This window comes from Toxorhynchites rutilus, chromosome 2 (genome assembly GCF_029784135.1).
Source record: "Toxorhynchites rutilus septentrionalis strain SRP chromosome 2, ASM2978413v1, whole genome shotgun sequence".
NCBI lineage: Eukaryota > Metazoa > Arthropoda > Insecta > Diptera > Culicidae > Toxorhynchites > Toxorhynchites rutilus.
In genome coordinates, this window is record NC_073745.1 from 92,219,121 (window position 1) to 92,232,087 (window position 12,967).

The 12,967-nt window shown below is 39.8% G+C and overlaps 1 protein-coding gene and 1 long non-coding RNA gene across 4 annotated transcripts in view; both read left to right on the top strand.

Annotated features, from left to right (window-relative positions):
• Window positions 1-40: 40 nt before the first annotated feature.
• LOC129770077 (uncharacterized) lies at window positions 41-2,268 on the top strand. Its single transcript, XR_008742030.1, has 3 exons — window positions 41-301; window positions 438-524; window positions 582-2,268. It is a non-coding gene; the product is annotated as an uncharacterized LOC129770077 (long non-coding RNA).
• Window positions 2,269-9,896: 7,628 nt separating this feature from the next.
• Window positions 9,897-12,967, top strand: part of LOC129767314 (LIM domain-binding protein 2) — a 41,432-nt gene continuing 38,361 nt past the window's right edge. Inside the window, exons 1-2 of one of the 3 annotated variants that reach the window (XM_055768042.1) lie at window positions 9,897-10,111; window positions 10,855-11,214. The gene's annotated coding sequence lies outside the window, so the exon portion shown is untranslated. The remainder of the gene's footprint in view (window positions 10,112-10,854; window positions 11,215-12,967) is intronic. The other 2 variants (XM_055768043.1, XM_055768040.1) reach the window with 2 other exon arrangements.

Below are 12,967 nucleotides of genomic sequence, written 5' to 3' on the forward strand. Positions count from 1 at the left end.
ATCTTCAGTAAGTTAGTGAGGGGAGTGTTAAGTAGTGAGGAATGTGAGAGGGGATTATTTACAAAAAAAAAGGCGGCAGAGAGACTGCCGAGTGATTGTGTCACAAGTGTGTTAGATTCTGCTTGATGAACAAATGAAATTTTCTTCGAGTCTTATCAATGGCTAATGATGATTTATTTGCAGCATGAAACGACGACCCCAAAGTCTGTGATGGAATTTGGTTGGAGTTTACATTGACCAGGAACAATCGCAGCTGAAATTCTTGCTGGATCGTGTCATTTTTTATTTGCATCAGTCTAAGGTATTTGTTCTCCTGGTTCAATCGCCATTTCTCCAGGCGTAAATCGATAGCATATCGACGATGTTGTTTGAAAAGAGTAGTGAGAACTACATAATGTTTTTTCTTTATTTTCACTGTGGATCATGATGTCGCCTAGGAATGCATGGAGTCCATCCGAACCTGTTATCATCTTTGCCATCAGTTTCTGGAATGCGCCAAGAGCTTAACCGTTACTTCGGTACAGGTAACGATGGGTGTTGATTATCATGAGTTTCTTTGACACATGGACTTCTACTCGCAGATACACGTCGGAAAGATGAATAATACTGGGGACACGTTTGCCGACTAGTTTGATGCGAATATCTCCGGGCGTTGGGAGAGTGTGGTTTGCTCCAAGCGCTGCCTCGAGTCCGGTGGAATAATCGGCGCAGATACGCATATATGCCAATGATAAGGAGCTGCCCGATCGGAGAATTCGATGAGCGTGATAATATCCATACGTTGGAGCAGTTCCGATTCTTCTTCTACTTTTTAAGCGGCACAGAAAGGAACAGCTCGCTTGTGTCAAAAAATTGACTGCCCATCGTGTTTTAGGTTCAGACGAATTTTAGTTTTAGTGCAGTGACTCAGATGTTATTAAAAAAAACTTCGAAGCCCCGAGTTAGGAAGTGCTAATCATTACAAAGGAACTTGGAAAGTTTCGCCTGATTGCAGTGTGCAGCAAGTGGTTTTAACCAAAGATCGAATGCATTCATCAGTCCATTCCAATAATGTTTAGATATTTGACCGAAATTACGTAGAAATACTCCATTCGAACTGGCTTATGATGTTCAATGTACTGAACTCCCCTACCGAATCAAGAGGTTCTTCATGCACGGATGTTACATCCATTTGTGTGGGATTGAACGTAGGTCAATAATCTTATAATTTTTTTGTGTGATCACCGAAATGTCGAAACAAAAGTCGAGCTTAAGATCCGCTTAGGAGCCGTAGAAGTTGACGGAAACATATCTCGTACGACTCTGTATATGCATCACTGACTGAATCGTCTTCATTTGCGTTTTCTTGCCTTTCTTGTTGACCTTCTTGTCGCCTGCGGATGTTGACTGAGGACTGACAATGCTCTGAAATGCATAGCTCTACACTATCAGCACGGAAATGGAGAAGTTTTACCGTCCGTTGTTGTTGGTTTTGATTGACTGTTTCTTGATCTGCCGAACCGCCTAAACCGAAGCTGAACGATTCTTCCACCAACGCCACATCATGCTTGAGGTTTGACAGGCCCTGGCATTCGGTCATCAAACCATAGGTGTTCACATCGGAAGTATCGGAGCTTCGATAGGATATGGGTGTCTGTCGTCGTTTTGAGGCTGCAGTTGAACACCAAATGCCTCGCACTCGCACGGTTCACCACCCCGGCACAAGTGACGAAATTATCGGCTTCGTTCTTAATAAGGTGAATGCAATTGTAATGCTTACAGAACAAAGACTTTTGCTGTCCAAATATCGACTTCGGCTTGAACTTGTCCACAACCTGATGGAACGTGAAATTGCGTTGTTCATATGACAAAAGAAAATTCAAAACCGTAACGCTGAGGTTACACAGTGGAGCCGCACCTTTCCCAAGTCATTCAGGGTGCTACCATCCTGCCTGAAGCAGTCTTAGTACTTTGAGAACCATTGGTCGAACGTGAACACATTTTATGGTCCGAAGTGAAACTCTCTGATGGCAGCGGAGAGTTTAATAATGTGTTTTAGTATTCTCAAATCTTTAAACTCATCGCCAAAAATTAAACATAACATAAAACAAGTTTGAGGAACAAACGACATTTACAGTAGAACCCCAATTATCCGCGATGCGTACAGGTCATAACTTAATATGGTCAGAAAACTGCGATCGTTCTGAAATTTTAGCAAAATGCTTTTAGATATTCTACTATACAAAAAACTAAAAACAGATTTTAAAAAATCAAACCAAAATTATAACTCGAAGGAAAGTTGTCCTTCTTAAATAATTACAATTAATATTTTAGTTATAACTATAATTATTCAGATGTTCCACATAAGGCTGAAATAAATCGACATGTTGTTTATGATAAAAAAAAGGTTGATTTCTTTATAAATACAGAAGTTTGATTAAACATGTACATGTAAATTTCGAAATACGGTAAGTTACATCTAATTCGACATCTAGCTAATTGGACAGACCTGTTAATTTGGACTTTTGGCACAAATACTTGGACAAATAATTGGACTCCAATTACAGATCACAATTGATCTAATGCGACACTATTAATGATTAGAGGCAACTGACTATAGTATGTTAGATTTTTTCATCTAAACACCAGCTCAATTATAACGATGTGTTAATTATCAATGAGCTAAGTAGTTTCGTTGCTGCTTGAATTAAAAAAAATGTAGCATAAATATACTTAAATAAACAAATCATTATAGTCACTTTTTTCGTGGTATATTTATTTTTCCGTCACTATCATCCGCGCTGCACCTAACAATATATTAGTAAACTTATCCTGCAATAATTCTCTCCGCTTGCATCTCGACCGTATCGAAAATCATTTACCGACAAAAGTTTGATGTTTGAGAGCTAAGCTCATCCTTCCCGATATTCTTCCTCAACCATCATCATTCGTTCGTTGATATATCCAATGCAGCGAATCAGTGCGATGAATCTTTAACTTCAGAAGGTTTTGCGTACGTGACTTCGATCGGTTCTGACATGAACAGTGGAAAACCGACACAAAACTCGAAGCACAGAATGCCCAAACACGATACTTTTCATACCTCAAGATATGCACATAGCCATGACAGGTTGTCCTTTACTTGTTGGTCGGCGAACCTTTGCAATGTTCAGTTTCTTCCGCAGTCATCAGCAACAAGATCCATGGGACAAATTGCAATGGATGTGCGAACGACGACACCCACTTCCCGCGCACACAGCAGGAAGGAACTCCGAAGAAAAGACATACAAATATTCCATCAAAATCACGAAATATTTCCTCCTATAACCTCATGGCTGATTCACGCAGTCAATATCCTTCCAAAAACCATCTCCGGTAGCAGGTAATCCAGTGGCCTCAAAGCGTTTTCCGTCGATTCCATCCTCCAATTTCACGTTGTCATCATTCGGCTTCAGATCGCTATAAATAATATTGTCAGCGTTGCAATTGAATCTGCTATTGCCACTCTTTCCTCAAAACGTTCATTGGGTGATTGTTTCCTATATATATATATTCCTATAAGTTCTAGCACAAAATAAAACCTACACTCTTCATGAAACCGGATACAAACGAAGAATGTGAAAATGAAAAACATTAGTAAACAAATAATGTTTACAAAATTAGTAAACAAAGTAAACATTAGAAACAATATCGGAAATTGCCATTATATACTCACTTCAATCACAATTATATGTCGACTTCCTACAAAATCTGCTTCTCTGACCGTCCATGTTTGCTTTCTCCGCGCGAATAAACTCGACAGAACAAAATAGAAATCAACGAGATCGTGCTTGCTTCCATCGAAGAGATGGCTGTAATGCAAATGGCCGCATCCAGCCTGAGGGCATCCGTATACTAGCACATAGGATTTGACAGCGTCAAACATGTCCGGGTCGCAAATGCAATTTGCGACCACTGTCACTCCCGAGAACTGCCAAACTCTCAAGCTGGTGTAAAACAAGGCACTTAACATACTACCAGGTGGGTCAAAACGTGAAGTGGTTTTCTGCAGCCATTTAAAAAATACACAAAAGTAAATTAAGACAATTGAGCACAATTTGTGGAATATACTGATACTTTATGAAATACTCATTGCTATATTCATTATATTCATTACGTTTTACGCTGCAAGCGTTTCAAACCCTTTTATTTCACTTAAATTCTTTCAATTTCTTAAGTTGGTTTACATTATAATATAATACTACATTTCAAGTGATCAACCTAGGGTTCTACGTTTTATATTATCATTCAGACCCTTGTGATCATCATGATCATTACATTTCACATAATTTTTTTTTTCAAAAAACAATTCTTTTTTTAGTTAGCGAATGGGCGCACCTTGTTCCATAGATTTGCCTTGAGTTCGCCGAGTAATTTGATAGGTTTGGCAATGACAGCTAAATTTGTAGCACATCTTGACTCGCGGATCATATCCCCTTGCCCGGGGCTTGGCCGCATCGCATTGCAACTTGTTTATAATCAACGTATTGTGTTTTGTTTATAAACAGAACACAGTAGACTTTCAAGATGGCTAAAAAAACTGCAGAGCGGTTTTAGCAGATTGGCCCACCTAGTAGTAATACTTCTATACATCTTGATTCAACCATTCATACAAATTAAAATGAGGGTGTCAAAAACTGTTTATAAATGAGAGCTGGGGTACTAATTCGATGGATGCTTCATTTGCTGCGGTTCTACAAAGAACGGACAATGAGGAAAAGTTTCCAAAATACGGTCAGAGCTTTGCAGCAATCGGTGACCATTTTACCAGGAACCTTGAGTTGTGAGTAGGTTTTGTTTTGTTTTTGCCTGTTTTTGCTAATGCTAATTCCCACAGCAATGTGTGCATTTTATTATTTATTCGTCCAGTCTTCGCCAGAAAATTGTCGAACAGACTAAAATTCAATTATTGATTCTTATGCTAAACACATTTCTGGTCATACCAAACTCAAACAAGTAATATACTTCATTGAACCGTTGGAAACAAACATCCAAAGGATTATTCTTTCCGTATAGAGTACGATGCGCTGCTTGCTGGAATAAAACAAACTGACTGGTTGATCTACCCGGAGTGTTGATTCGAAGCTTGCCCAAAACTTCTGTCCAGTCAAGATTATTGCTAAGAAGGTCGAAAATCAGGAGCTCACGTCGTTTTTGCAGTTTCGGTGAGTGAATCAGTGCACAGCGTTGTTCATATGAGATCAGATGTTGGTCGCTGCGTCACGGGAGATGACGAAGATCATATCGGATGAAAGTTTTCTGTACACGTTCAAGGCGAGCGATGTTTGCGATATTTGGAATAGCACTTCATTTTTCACACGATACGAGTATCGTATGTTAAACCGGGTTTATACGTTGTGAGTAACCGTTACACGATCCGAAGAATTACAAACGTATCCATACCATGAACTTTGACATTTGATTTGAATATATGAAGTAGTAGGTCGGCCAACTGGAATCAATTACCTCACAATATACAGACCCTCATCAACCATTGAATCCTAGAAAAAATTTCTAGAACATTCTAGATAATTGGAGATTTTTTCAAGGGTTCGTATTAAACATATTGTATTCGAGGCAATTTATATTACCGATTAAAATCTCAAACTAAAAGTGTCAAGTTTTGTAAGCAATATAATTATCACAGAAAATTTCGAATCAAAGAAAAAAACGATTCATATGAAAATATTTAGATTTACCTAATTGAATATTGAAAAATTATTTCTTTCAGTTCGTTTATAATTTCTGATATTATTTTAGAATGAAAAGAGATTTGAGAATTTACTCTTTAGTAAAACTGTTGCGCAGTGAATTACTCCTGTATTCAACAATACTAACCGATTGTATACCGCGAACTTACGAATGCAGAGAAATCATGAATCGAACCCCGAAATCCTCCGTTAAAGTGACCATTATCAGCAATTTGGCTGTTAGTGTATATCGAGAAACAATTTGCATCGATGTACAACACTTTATTTAATTATAAATAATTAGAAGATCATAACACACTCTCAAGCAGAGATGGCATTTTCCATAAAATGATACACCCGCGCGCGAGTTTCATGCCTATACTGAGAATACATCACTTCCCAAAGAGAAATCATGCGCTTATCCCTTTCACCCAGGTGTATGACATGATTATCGTTACCTCACTCTATCTACCGTCACCGCCTATCTCACTATCCCTTTGCTGTAAACGTTCATCATCGACATCACGATATGTTACCCTTAGAAAAATCCTCGGTCGAAAACTACTAAATACATTTGGTAATGCAAAATTAGTAGAATGTACAAATTTTTTGTACATATTGTCAACAAACCCACATCCCTACCAGAGTTTAGTATATTTTACTCGATAACATTAGTAAGCTTGGATATTGTCATATCTGAAAATTGGTGAGAAAAGCGCGTATTAACCATTTTCATTGTTCCCATAAGGCAATACGGAGGTATAATAAGGATATAATTCTGATACATGCATTTTCGGCGAGAAAATGTATCCGATATTGGGCTTCCGAATCATGGTTCTGCTTGACATATGTGTTTATTAGTACGGTCGAAAATGACTATAGATTGGTAGTATTTACCAAAAAATTCGTTATATTTACTTCCTCAGTGTAGATGGTGGTAAATTGGTAATTCGCGATGACGTCGACGTCTGGTGGCGACTTCAGAATAGAGACATAATTTGGGTCCCAAACTCGTTAGTGTAATCTCTACCAGATTAGAAGACACGGAGCCGGTTTTCAAATTTTGAAATCTGTATGAAAATTTTCACATTATGTTTTTCTTAGAAACACGTATTTCTGACTTTCATTCAACCATATGGTCATACAATTCCAACATTGTTGCAGAATTTTTTCATTATAATATAAAGTTATCTTCATAAACAATTTTCGTATGAGACTTTTTCCCCACCTGCAAACAAAAATGTTTTTAATTTAAACAGAATACTAATTTGATATGAAAAAGCTAATTTTCATTCATAATTTTATTTTTGAAAACGTTCACTCCGACTGAAAATCAGCTATTCTTTGATGCCCCTAAACTAGTAAACGAAGCTCAATGCCGTCAAAGCGGACCGCTGTTTTGAAGAAAACAAATATTGTTGATGTTTGAGATGTTGTCACCAAAAACATGGCGGGTGCCATACAGCTGCTTTCACCGGCGAATATTGATTTGCATTTTGCGTGAACGAATGCGCCCGCGTCCGCATCGCATCGCGTTTACTATTTCCTCGGCCTGAGTGACACTCTCTTACACTTTCTTTACTCTTTACTCTTTACTCTTCGCTCTTGTGCACTTGTGTGCGAAATCCTGTGTCCAGCACTGAAGCGTGTCGATTCGCACTCTACCACACTGAGGAGTACACTGAAGAGTAAACTGAAGAGTGCAATCTCATTCGACATACAGTCCACCATGTTTCACCTCGATAACTTTTTCCAGCGAACCACAATGCTAAGTTAATTGAAAGCCAGTTCTGCCCTTTTTACCTGTGCGCATCCATCAGAGTCACCGCTGCACTGTAGATAGTTTCCACACTCTAGCGCGACCGAGTGTTGAGTGAAAAAACATCTTATCTTTCATTACTTTGCGCTCGCACATATCTTGAATTATGGTGATTATAGACCAAAGAGGAGCACTCTCGTTGAGGATGATGGAGAAGGTGGGTGAATTTAAGTTTCTCTTCGCTACACAGAGGATACGAACATCACTGCTCTCAGGTAGTCTCTAAAAAGGCAGTTTTAAAATTTTAAAGTCAGATCTTAGTATTAAGAAAGTCTGTTAGCTGTTCGCTGGCTGGAGCGAGACTAGAAATAAAACCGCAAATGAAAATTCTTTAACACTGGCACCCAGGGGGCCTTCGTAGCCTAATTGGTTGCGTGTCCGCTACTAAACGAACGACCATGAGCTCATAACTTAGGGCCCTCGACTGACCATCTTCGTGTGCTATTCAAGCTACTACGTCCACACAACAATCATCATGTGACGGTTCAGCCACAGCGTCGCGCGAGTCGTGTCTCACGAGCGCTCCACCATCTCGCGTCATCTGGCCAATTTGCGCCGTTCTATCTGTTTTCATTAGCCACAAAAATAGGCGCTATATCGCGCCAAGCTACTCGCGCTATATGCGTCTCAATTTGCGCCTTGCCTTAGAATGAAAGGGGTGTAAGTGATTTGATCGATTTCTCTACATCGACTCTCTCTTTTGGTCATAACTTAGCTGCAAATACATTCCCAGCTGTATTTGACAATGTGGAAGATAGGTCAGAACCTCATCTATCGGATACTATAGCAAACTTAAATTGGAACGTTTTTGCAGTTGAGCTATTAACTAAACAAAAAGTTGATGAAGAGAAATCGATCAAGTCACTTACACCCCTTGCATTCTGAGGGTGCTCATACACTGTTTGACCGAAGCCAAATATTTGACTCTTTTTGACAGATAAAATTTGGTCAACGTGTACTGATCAAATATATGCTACACAAAACACAACAAGCAAATATTCAATTTTTGGATGCCTCGAATACTTTTTTAGTCTGTTCTTCGAACCTGTCGGTACATGGTTAGGTTACCTTGAATATTTCAGTCGATTTTATCCATGTTCGGTGTTTGACATTGTTTAACACTGTTGAATATTTGAGAGTGGCAAACAAAATAGTGTTTGTACAAATATCAAATCAAACTTTATCTGTCAAAATATATCAAATATTTGACCTCCGGGCAAACAGTGTACGACCACCTTGAGCCCCTCATTTATTACAAACATTTTATCACTGCTAGGGCCTTCAACTATTGAGAAAATAGGAAATCAGTAATATATAAAATATCAAACAAAAATTGTAGAAGATTCCGATTCTTTTGGTAAGTAATAACAAAAATCCGTTTGCAGTAAAAAAAACGTTTTTGTTATACTTCTTAGTTTTTTTAAGATTTGCCTCTAATTGGACATACCGAAAGACCACTCAGTGTCACATTTGAGACGATTGTGACCTGTAATTAGACATGTCAACAAACACTACACAACGTGAACATGCACAGAGGATGTCCGATCATTCGTGTCACATTGCGGGTCTGGTCAATTAGTGGCGAATCTCTGTACCTCCGCGATAAATTTAGCTGTTTCAATGCACACCCCTGTATCGGCAATCAATAATCAAGACGGGTCTGTGGTACTAGGTGAGGCCGTTTCTTCACTTAGTTGGTTAGGGGAGCGGTATATGAAAACAGTACGGAAGAAATCAGAAGGGGAATTATTTGCTTGTAGCGTGAAAGAGACAGACTGCGTATTGTGTTTTGTTTACAAACAAAACACAGTAGACTTCCAATATGGCTGAAAAGTGGTTTTAGCAAGTTGACCCACCTTAGCATATACCAAGACGGGTCTATGGTACTAGGTGAGGCCGTTTCGCCACTAAGTTGGTTAGGGGAGCGGTATATGAAAACAGTACGGAAGAAAGCAGAAGGGGAATTATTTGCTTGTAGCGTGAAAGAGACAGACTGATCACGACCAAGCTTCGTCACTTGCGTATTGTGTTTTGTTTACAAACAAAACACAGTAGACTTCCAAGATGGCTGAAGAGTGGTTTTAGCAAGTTGGCCCACCTTAGGATATACTTCTAGGCGCCTTGGGATATACTTCTAGGCGCCTTGTCAATAATATCAACAAAATATCGAAAACGCAAGAGATGGATTTGTGAATTGGGAGAGCCAGCCATGCAATTTTAGTTCGCTAGAGTGAAACAGTGCCAGAGGCGATCGATTGGCTCGAATGGTTACATTTTGCATGGGCTAAAAAGAGAGCGAGAAACACATGATTCACCGTCATCCCGCTCTCCGCTGCTCGACATAGTGATCTTTTCGATATTCTCGCTGCTCATACATTATATTTTAAAATGGCCGTCTGCCATGGTCACGACGGATAGCGAGCGATAGTGTGTTGTGCGTAGTGTATTCGTGAAAAAAGTGTGTTTGATGGCGTGTATGCCCTTGTCGGTTAATGTGAAGCGTAGCCGTGTCTGATAACGGAGAAAATTTGTGCATTTCGGTGACGGAAGCACTGCAAATAAGTGCATAAATATCCGCCGGAAGGTTGGATTTCTTTTTTTCCTTTGCTCCTCGGTAGAATAAAACCGTACAGCCTCATCGGACGCGAAAAACTTCCCGGGAGCGTTTTTCTTCGTTTCATTCGTTCCTCTGCACAAGTTGTTACCCACACTCTAGCTCTCCCTCTCGCGCGCGCGTTCTCCGCTGTGTGGACGTCGATTTGACTGCTATTTTTTTTTGTTTTCCTTGGGTGGGAGTGTGAGTGAAGTAGGGTGTCTCTTGCGTGGATAAGTGGTTGCGAAAGTATATGTGTTTTCTGACGACACCGTCGCGAGAAAGAGAATAAGTGGAACATGGATACCGTGCTGTCAGATTATCGGATGTATGGATTGTGGTTATAGTAGTGGCCAACAAGGATTGCGGAAGGGATTTCACCGTGACGGGCTTTTGTTGTCGGTTTCTGATACTTAGTTTTATTATTATATGAAACAGTTTGATCAGATACAATTCGAGAGATACAAATTACTGTCGAATGTGTGCAACAAATAATTCAACACCAGCACGAGTTGTGTGATTTTGTTTTCGGAAAGCTTTTGTCGTTTGATATTCGATTAAGATTGTGATTGATATGATGATAGAAGAAGAGATGAATATTTTGTAACGTGCATTAATCTCAATAAACATTTGAAGTTCATTAGCTAATCTGACAACACGGTGTGTGTATATTGGGGAGACAAGAAAAAAAATTATAGAAGCAATATAACCAACCGAGTCTTTTTGAACCGTAGCGCTGCATGGATGTTTGTGTATGTTCATCGGCAGAAAATCATCACTGAATGCGAGGAGAAGATCCTCGCGGCGTACTCTCAATCGGCCGCCCGCGTCATCGTTCCGAGTGCCGTCGGAAACCCACCTAAATATTGAACAAATAGTGTAAAGTGTCGTGCGTGAAGAATATGCGATAAACACAGGATGGAAAAACACACAAGTCGGAAGGACGAGATCGTCTCCTGAAGTGCTTGCTGCTTTCGCAAACACAAACACCAGCGCAAGCATCGATAGAGTCAAGTGGAAATCCTGTCGCGCTGCTATAGCAACAAATCGCTCAGGTGGAAAATTGTCCCCTCAACCGAGCGGAATGATTTTTGGTTAGTGAATCTTACACAATTTTCATATCTCAAAATTAGGCTTAACAAAAAATGAGTTTTGAACACCATGTTGAAAAATAATTTTGAAAAGCTGCACACATTCACCTGTATTTCGGCGTGTATGTGTTTGTTAATTTAGTGAAAACAGTGTGAAGTGGAAAATGGAAAAAAAAGTAAAGCAGCAAACCTCTACGGTTGAAGATCTTTGGAAGCATTGGAAGAGGTGGTGTAGGAGTGAACAGGAAGGGCTGCACACCGTTGCCGTCGCTGTCGTCATATCTGATGGGTTTTATTGTAGCTGTCGGTGATGAACATGGAATATTCACGCACACTTCTGATACAATAATATGTGCCGTTGTGTCACGAACACTTTTGCAGCAATGTTAAATTAACACCCTCTCTTGTCGCTGGCCAATATACCTCGCCGTCTCCTCCTTGCGCTGGTTACGTTGTATGTAATGATAGTCTCTAAAAATCACCGTTCAGCCAGGCCGCTGCAGAGTTGCCAGTCCAAACAACCGCTGACATGTAAATATTGACAGTGGAGGACCTGTGATGTGATGTGATTGACAGTGATAACAGTTTTGAGCACACATTGAAAATCCATCCGGTAATTATGAGTGAAACGGAAACAGAGTTGAGTGTGAGTTCCAGTTTGAAACTTTGGGTGATTTAAAAACCATAAAGATATACCGCAATGGCACGGTAAATTATACGGTACCCCTAAATCAAATTATTTAGCTCGGCTCAGTATTCCGGTAAATTAGATGATAATTTCACCTGAATAGATGAGCTGTGGTGCTCTAATCAAGGTGATCCGGTCTTGAGTAGTGATATCACTTCACCACTTTTTATGAGGAAACTTGAGCGTAGTATTGCATTACGTGTGTCGTTTACCAGTTTACCAGTGCAAGTTTGAAGATTTTTTTGGCGAATAAATTCCCTAGTCCAAGCGGGAACTGAATCCAAGCTCCCGCCGCATTATAAGCACTGATGCTACAAATCATTGGGCCACGGAAACCTCAAAATTATTGATGCTGCTCATGGATAATTCTACGCAAAACTTCACGAACGCTGCGAACGAGCCTCTCCAATATTTATAGATTCGTGAATCTCTCCGACGCTATGCTTGCGTATAAGAACAGTAAGTGGAGGGCAACATCTGCTCAGTCTGATACAAATGGTGTGCAAGCATGATGTTTACTGGAAAAAACCAACATTATTACCTAACATAATCTTCGTCTTTTGTTACACCAATTTTGAGTTAGATCTACTTTCTCAGTTATGAATTCCAATCAAACTGTTGCATCAAACTGTCCGTTGAAGTGCAAAGATTTTAGCGGAATTCAAGCAGCATCCAACTCGATGAATCGATGGATCTCACTTATGCGCAACAGAGGAACTGAGCTTTTTTGTTCATTATTTTTTTTTTATTTTGGGTGAAGGGAATCCATACCGTTCGAAGATGCCGATTGTACTCGTTCCCCTTATCGCGATGGGGAAGAATAAAAGAATCTTCGATTTGGATCACAATTTCTTATTCAAATTTAAAAATTTAAGTCGGCATCTTTTGAAAAACAGAGCAATCGAGCAATTCCTGAGGGGTCATCGCCAAGAATCTCACGAATGTTCCCACTGATCCCGAAAAAGTTCCGGAGGTTCTCGTATTTCGGGCAAACACAAACGATGTGGTCGACGGAATTGCGGGTCTCACACGGATCGCAAAGACGGTGAAAGGATTTCCTGTTAAAGT